This window comes from Anticarsia gemmatalis, chromosome W, assembly GCF_050436995.1.
Source record: "Anticarsia gemmatalis isolate Benzon Research Colony breed Stoneville strain chromosome W, ilAntGemm2 primary, whole genome shotgun sequence".
Taxonomy (NCBI): domain Eukaryota; kingdom Metazoa; phylum Arthropoda; class Insecta; order Lepidoptera; family Erebidae; genus Anticarsia; species Anticarsia gemmatalis.
In genome coordinates, this window is record NC_134775.1 from 12057973 (window position 1) to 12066149 (window position 8177).

Consider the following 8177-nt stretch of genomic DNA (forward strand, 5'->3'; position numbering starts at 1 on the left):
ATCCGCGATCCCGCCTATGTGGAGCATGAGTCAACGACTCAACACACTCCCCCCGTTGAAGTGTCTTCAACAGATGAAGTGGCCACCGGTAGAGGGCAAATAGTGTTGAAGGCTCGCCGAATGACACCCTTGCGAGTGCGGATGTCAGCAACTCGAGCAACACCATCTCTGCCGGGAAGAACCTTGACGATGCGTCCTAGAAGCCATAAGAGTGGGGGTAAGGTTTTGTCCTTAATAAGTACCAAGGCTCCTTCATTCAGCTCTCCTGATGATCGGCACCACTTTGTCCTTTCCTGAAGCCACAGAATGTATTCGTGGGAAAAGCGAGTCCAGAAGTGTTGCTTCAAGAATTCAATGCGGCGAAAGCGTTGAAGACTGGATACATGAGCATTCTGCACCTGTGGATGAGGCAGCATCATGAGTGATCGTCCAATAAGGAAATGAGCAGGAGTAAGAGGAGTAAGATCTGAAGGATCATCGGAAAGTGGAGTTAAAGGCCTGGAATTTAAAATAGCCTCCACTTGAATTAAACAAGTTGCCATCTCTTCGAATGTTAAATTTGTTAAAGTTAAGATACGCCTGAGATGATGTTTGGTCGACTTTACAGCCGACTCCCATAATCCACCAAAGTGAGGGTTATATGCGGGAATAAAAGAAAAGTTAATGCCAGGGTCAATCGTACTGAGGCCTAAGTCCTGTGAAAGAAGGTTGGCCAATTCGTTGAAAGCGCCTACGAAAGTTGTTCCGTTGTCGGAATAGATGTTGCGAGGTTTCCCCCTACGAGCAATAAAGCGGTTCATGGCAGCCAAGAAAGCCTCTTTGGTGAGGTCTGACACCAACTCTAGGTGTACAGCTCTCGTAGCTAAGCACACAAACACACATATAAAACATTTAATAAGTCTACATCCTCTACCTTTACGATCAGCTATCATGATTGGACCAGCGTAGTCAACCCCAGAATCTAAGAAAGGAAATTCCAAGTGCAGACGTTGCTTTGGAAGGTTACCCATGATGGGTTGTACGGTATTCGCCTTGATCCTACAACATTTTACGCATTTATGCGTAACCTTCTTTGCTAAAGATCTACCCCCGATAGGATAGTAGTGATGACGGATGGTAGAAAGTAATAGTTGAGGTCCTGGATGTAAAAGTCGTAAATGATACATCTATACTTATAATAAATCTGTAGAGAGGTCAATTCTGTACATTGAATATATTTAAAAAAAAACCAATGGGGGATGTTTAGTAACGGATACTGATACCGAATCTGCAATTTATAATTTTCTTTTCTGTCTGTCTGTCTGTCTGTCTGTCCTCCGTCTGTATGTGTCGCTATCACGTAAAAACTACCGGATAGAATGCGCTGAAATTTGGTATATGCATAGAATAAGTAGTGGAGCAATTTCCGGGATACTTTTTATCGCATAAAATTTCATAGATTTTTAGATAATTGAAAGAAATACGTAGAAATCGTTTGAACCTGCGTTTCCCTAAAGAGACCATAGATGGCGTTGCAATTCATTTCACAACATTCGCATATAGTTAACGCGGTGCCTTCCGTATCGATACCTGTTGTTCTCACCAACCAATAGATGGCGTTATAGTCAACAACACAGCATGTTTTTCCTAATTAATTTATTTTGATTGCTTTATTGTAAAAAAAAATACCTTTGAAACAGGCTATACATTTATAAGATTTTCAAACATAAATGTTGTATGATATATTACACAAAAATGTTGGTTTACGTGGGTCCGGTGCGCTCGGGATATACTAGATGGCAAACCGAGTAATTTCGTTTGTTGTCGCCCCAACTAACAGATGGCGTAGTAGTTCGTATCACATAACCAAATTTATTGGTTGCATATTAAGGAAATAAATTGGATAGCTGTGAAACAGACTATGTGGTAAGTTTTAAAAAATAAACAACGGATGATATATTAAAAAATAATTACGGGTTACGCGGTTTCGGACGTATCATCGCAAGTATACATTATTACGCGTGTGAAGAGCTCCGGCGCAGATAGGTCTGTTTGTACCTGTAATAATATTCTGAATCCTGACGGGTAAGCAATGGTCCGTCTATAATAAGGTACCTATTATATTTTACAGTGTAAACTGGTATGGATACAGAAAAGAGCGGGAAAGAAGGTAACCACAGGAAATCAGGCCTGCCTGAGCCTGTGTCACATTGTGTGCCCTTCGGGTCCCTTTCGTAAATAACCATTAGATGACAAAAGAGTTGTTAGCATTTTTATGTGTAGGTGTATCGAGTGCTTCGCAATTCGCGTAGTCAAACGAATAAGCAACAGTACGAAATTCACGCGAGCGGAGCCGCACGGGTCAGCTAGTATGAAATAAGAGATCACGTCATATTCTATGTGATTTAGATAAAAGAATAGGATGCTTAATGTTAAAATCATAAAAAGAATTGTTTAATCTGCCTCCAACACGAATTAAACAAAAAGATTTGTCAAAAAATGGAGACAGCGATAAGAGTTTGTTCTTTGCAGGTAAGTCTTTGCCTTTGGAAAGAAGCTTGTACTCCTCAGAAAAAGATTCCTTTTGACTATACCTAAGTAGCACATTTAGAGCACTTTGTAATTCTACAGACGTCAGCGGACCAACGCTAGGTTGTTTCTTACATTTAAAGTTTATGAAACGTATAAGATAGGCGGTCATGCGCTGTATTTTATTGAAATCACTATATTTTAAAACTAATTTCGATATGAGACCTATGGAATCAGAAGTATCAACGTGAAAGGAAGAAGAAGAATTGACCACTTCTGGTAAGTTTATGAGTTCTTGTCGATGATGTTTGGGAAATTGTGGCCATTTTGAAGCATCTTCACTTAAGAAGTGTGGTCCTGACCACCACAACGTAGAAGTGAGCAATGTTTCAGCTCTGAGTCCACGCGAAGCGAGGTCTGCGGGGTTTTCAAGTGAAGGAACGTAACGCCAAGTCCTGCCCCCGGAAATTTCTTGAATCTCAGATACTCGATGGCGGACAAAGGTTTTAAGCTGTGACGGAGAAGCAGACAGCCAGCCCAAAACTATAGTGGAGTCACTCCAGAAGTAAGTATCATGGATAACTAAGGTTAGTGAGTGACGCACTTTCTGGTATAATCTAGAACCTAACAAAGCAGCACAAAGTTCGAGACGAGGTATGGTAGTAGGTTTCACCGGAGCTACCTTGCTCTTGGCAGTAAGTAAACGAACGTGAATCTCTCCGTCTTGTGCTTCGCTGCGGATGTACACACAGGCACCGTATGCTCTCTCCGACGCATCAGTGAACACATGCACCTGTACAAAAGAAGGCGAATCACAAGTTACCCATCGTGGCACCGTGAACTGTTTTAAATAAGGTAAGCTATTTTGAAAATTATTCCATGCATGTTGAATGTTTTCAGGTAGTGGCTCATCCCAAGAACACTTTACAAGCCACAGCTGCTGCATGATAATTTTAGCCTCTACAATACATGGAACAACTAAACCAAGTGGGTCAAATATTTGTGCTATAACTGAAAGGATTTTGCGTTTTGTGGCAATGTCACTGGTAGTGAAGGTTAAGCTAATGGAAAATGAAAATGTATCACTTGAACACCGCCAGTTCAGCCCTAAGGTTTTAGATGTTTCGTTATCACTAAGGTTCACAAAATCAGAAATAACATGGTCTTTACATAATGCTTGGATGACTTCATTTGAGTTAGATTGCCACTTGCGAAGATTATATTTGGCTGACTGAAGAACAGCAATGACCTGACGACACCTATCTACTGTTTCGCCGACAGATGAACCACCGGACAAATAGTCATCGACATAAAAATCATGTACTATTGTGTATCGCGTTGGCAAATCATCGCACTCCTCAGCCAGTTGAATTAAAGACCTAGTAGCTAAGTAAGGCGCTGAGGCTGTGCCGTACGTCACCGTGTTAAGTGTGTAAGATTCTAACTCATGTGTAGGCTCTTCTCTCCAAAGAATGTTTTGTAAAGGCCGATGAATGTCATTTACAAGTGTCTGACGGTACATCTTCTCGATGTCTGCACTAACTACAATTTTATGTTGACGAAATCTAAGAAGAATTGAAAGTAAATCATCTTGGAGAGTAGGGCCCACCATTTGAATATTATTAAAGGATTTTCCAGAAGATGTGGTGGCTGAAGCATCGAAAACGACTCTTAATTTAGTCGTAGTTCTCGACTCTTTCAGAACACCATGATGCGGTAAATAATTAGAAGGTTTCGAGCTACATTTATTACTGTCTTTAGACATATGGCCTAATTTAATGTAGTCGTTTATAAAGTCGACATATAATGATTTTAGATAGGAGTCTTTAGCTAAACGGCGTTCTAATGATAAAAAACGACGCTTAGCCATCCCATATGAATCACCCAAGACGTCTGGTGACTCTTTAAGAGGTATGCTTACCACAAATCGTCCGTCGGGAGCACGAAATGTAGTTTCTACGTAAAGTTCCTCACAAGATCTCTCCTCGTGAGTCAGTTGGTGTTTTGCAGATACTGAATCTAACTCCCAGAAGCGATCTAAGTCCGGCTGCAATGTTTCAGCAAGCATACATAGATTAGAAGATGAGTTAGAGTTATAAACGGTACCCGATATGACCCAACCTAATTTCGATTCGATTAATGTTGGCATTAATTTACCTAAAGGAATACGATTACTACCTATGATACCCCAAAAGACTTCCGCGCCGACAAGAATGTCGATCGCAGACGGAACAAAGAAGTTAGGGTCGGCAAGTATTATATTAGACGGTAATACTAAGTTGTCTATGTTTACATAAGTGTTTGGTACTGAAGATGCAATTTTTGTTAAAACGTGACATTCAATGTTGAGCGTATAGTCGCTATGAACCGATTTAAATGAGACAGAACAGCCTTGAACGCAGTTAGAGCTAGGGTCATTGATACCTCTTACCTTTGATGCGACATTATAAGTAGGTAAATTGATACTACGAGCAAATTCTTCCGTCACGAAATTGGCCGTACTGCCACTATCGAGCAAGACTCGCGCGGTGTGATGTTTACCATCGGAACCAACCACCTCAACAAGCGCTGTGGACAGCAATACGACACGGGATGAGTAAATATTATCTGCAGCTAACGTAATATTCGGTATATTTGTAATTGTATTATCAGGATCAATATGTAATAACGTGTTGTGTTTGTCCTGACAATACTTGCAGTGTCCCAAGCTAAATTTTTTGCTATTATGCCCCGGTCGAAGACAATTCATGCATACATTAGATTCTCTGGCTTTCTTGATACGCGCTGGTATACTTAAACTTCTAAATACATCGCACTGAAAAAGGAAATGTTCCTTGCGACACATAGGACATGGTATGGTTTTAAATGAAGATGTTGGGTCTGAAGGACCTGAGGGTTTTTTAGTTTTGTAAATGCCAACATGATTGTAAGCCCTCGCTCTTTACGATAGATGACCTAGACTCCTCAAGTGTCTCAAGTAAATCAGCCCTATTACTAACAAACTGAATGAAGTCATTGAATGTTGGAGGTTCCTTCAACGTATTGCGGTGCTCTTCCCACTCACGATTAGTCACCTGATCAAGTTTGTTCGTCATAATGTGAATAAGAAGAGTGTCCCAATGTTCTACGGGTTGACCTAAGGTGGATAAAGCTCTTAAGTTTTTATTAGCACTATCTACTATATATCGTAAAGCCTTACTTGACTCCTTGTTGACCGGACTCATGTTGAAGATGGCTTGGACATGGTTGTTGACAAGTAACCTTTTGTTGTCATACCTATCACAAAGAAGCTTCCAAGCAGCGTCGTAATTGGCAGACCTAAAGTCAAGATTATCAATCACGAGTGAAGCGCTACCCTTTAACGATGCACGCAAATAATGCAACTTATTAATTTTGTCAATGCTGTCGTTATTATGTATGATTGAAAGAAAAGTATCGCGAAACTCTAGCCAATCATGATAGCTGCCAGAAAACTTAGGCAAATCTATTTTAGGTAAATGAATAGAATTGTGTTTGTTTGTGTGCTTACTGCAAGAACCGAAGTCGGAGGCGGAGTCTTCCTCTGCGAGATGCTTGCGAGTACTGTTTAGCAACTGGCGTGCAGAAGCCACCAAATTCGCGAACTAGCTCTCGAACTGCTCACGCTCTGCATATTGCTCGCTGGGTTCGTCTGCTAACTCCTCCAACTGGTTCTGTAACGTGTCATATTTCTCATATAAATTCTCAAATATATTAAGACGGTATTCTACTTCTACCAGTTGTACCTCACTAAGCTTTTCACACGAACGAGAGATCTCGAGGTACGATGAAAACTGCGTAAGCTTAGCCTTGATTGAAGCGCGTTTTTTAATAAGAGTCTTTGTGTCAGACATTTTAAAAGTATAGAGAAGGAAAGATCTAAAAGCAAAACCAAGCCAACTAACTAATAGATGATTATACTAATGAAGAAGTAATAAATAAGCAGAAATATTGTTGAAAGAGGCGTTCTAAATAAATTGACTAAGTACCTGATAAAATTTTAGAGCAATGTAAAAGTTAAGTTCCTGAGAAAAATCGTTAGCAATTTGAACTACAAGAAAGTTAGATGCCTGACAAAAAAATTATAGCAATGTGAAGCTTTGCAAGTTACGATGATCAAATAATGCACTGTAATGTAACAAACTTGCAAACACTAAAATACACAAAAAATATTAAAAATGGTATTGTGAATTAGCAAAAATATGATATTCTAAGCTACTTTATGTATGGAAGGTGTGATGAAACTGTTTAAATTCAAAGTTTATGGCTGAAGATGACTATGATTAGGATGATTTGCAAAAAAATGACAGCTAACTTTAAGGTTAACTAAGAAGTTGAAAATAATGAATGAATTATGATTTAATGATTATGGATAAGAATGATTTTATGGATATGATATGAAAAAAGGAATTGGAACGAGCTCACGGTTTTGTGCTGCAAACCACTGATGATGATTGTGGTGATGAGATATTCCAACGACGGATGTTCTTCAATACACGACGACAATCTATTGTGATTTTGCTATTCCGCTGCTGCCAACAAATTCTTCTAATCTTCTCTTCTCGTCCGTTGGGTTGAAGCAGGCTAAGACGGCTGAATTACGTATTCAGACCGGTGCCGATGTTCACGACGTCCAAACCAAGACACGAAGAGCGATGATGATGATATGAGTGCGCAAAGCCAACGTGAAGACAGGTGAAGATCTTGAAATATTTTTGAAAATGTAACGGTCAAAAAATTCTTCTCGATATGATTTCCTTCTTCGGTTCAAAGATCCGGTAGAAGGACCAAAATGTATAGTTGGATCCCTGTGTTGAGACGACGACAACTATAGCTGGGTTGTTGATAAATGAGTGGACTGTATTTAAAGGGAATAAAAATATATTTTCAAGAGTACAATCGAACGGCAAACAACGTAAATGTTAGGATGCGCGAGCGCGTATGTTCGGTCTTGCTTGCTGTCAGGCACTGGCGGGCGGCCGGTCGGCGGGGCGCTGGCCCGCTGCGATGACGCAGCTGTTACCGCTCCGCCCACCGCGTTCCATCCGCGATCCCGCCTATGTGGAGCATGAGTCAACGACTCAACATTAGCGAAGATGAATCTTCTTTTGCATCTGCTGACGATTTTAGCTCTTCCCTGAACGATAGCTTCAGCTCCACAAGGGGCACGCTCGGTGATTTTGTTCGCCAAAGTTTGGAGATACCTGGCTGGACTTAATCCTAACGTCTGCTCCCTCCCTTGTCTCATCCTCTGGCCAATACCTTGCTCCTGGTTTCTCTCACCACGACTTGATCTTCATGTCCTACACCCTAAAACCTCCTAAATCCCGTCCAAAGGTTCTGTACAAGCGTTGTTTCGGGCGTATGAATGTCGACAATTTAGGTATGGACGCTGCTAACCTCAACTGGGAGCAGCTAACAACAGCTTCGAGCATTGACGACAAAATTGCTATCTATATCTATACTAATATTATAAAGCTGAAGAGTTTGTTTGTTTGTTTGTTTGTTTGTTTGTTTGTTTGTTTGTTTGTTTGTTTGTTTGTTTGAACGCGCTAATCTCGGGTACTACTGGTCCGATTTAAAAAATTCTTTCAGTGTTAGATAGCCCATTTATCGAGGAAGGTTATAGGCTATATATCATCACGCTACGA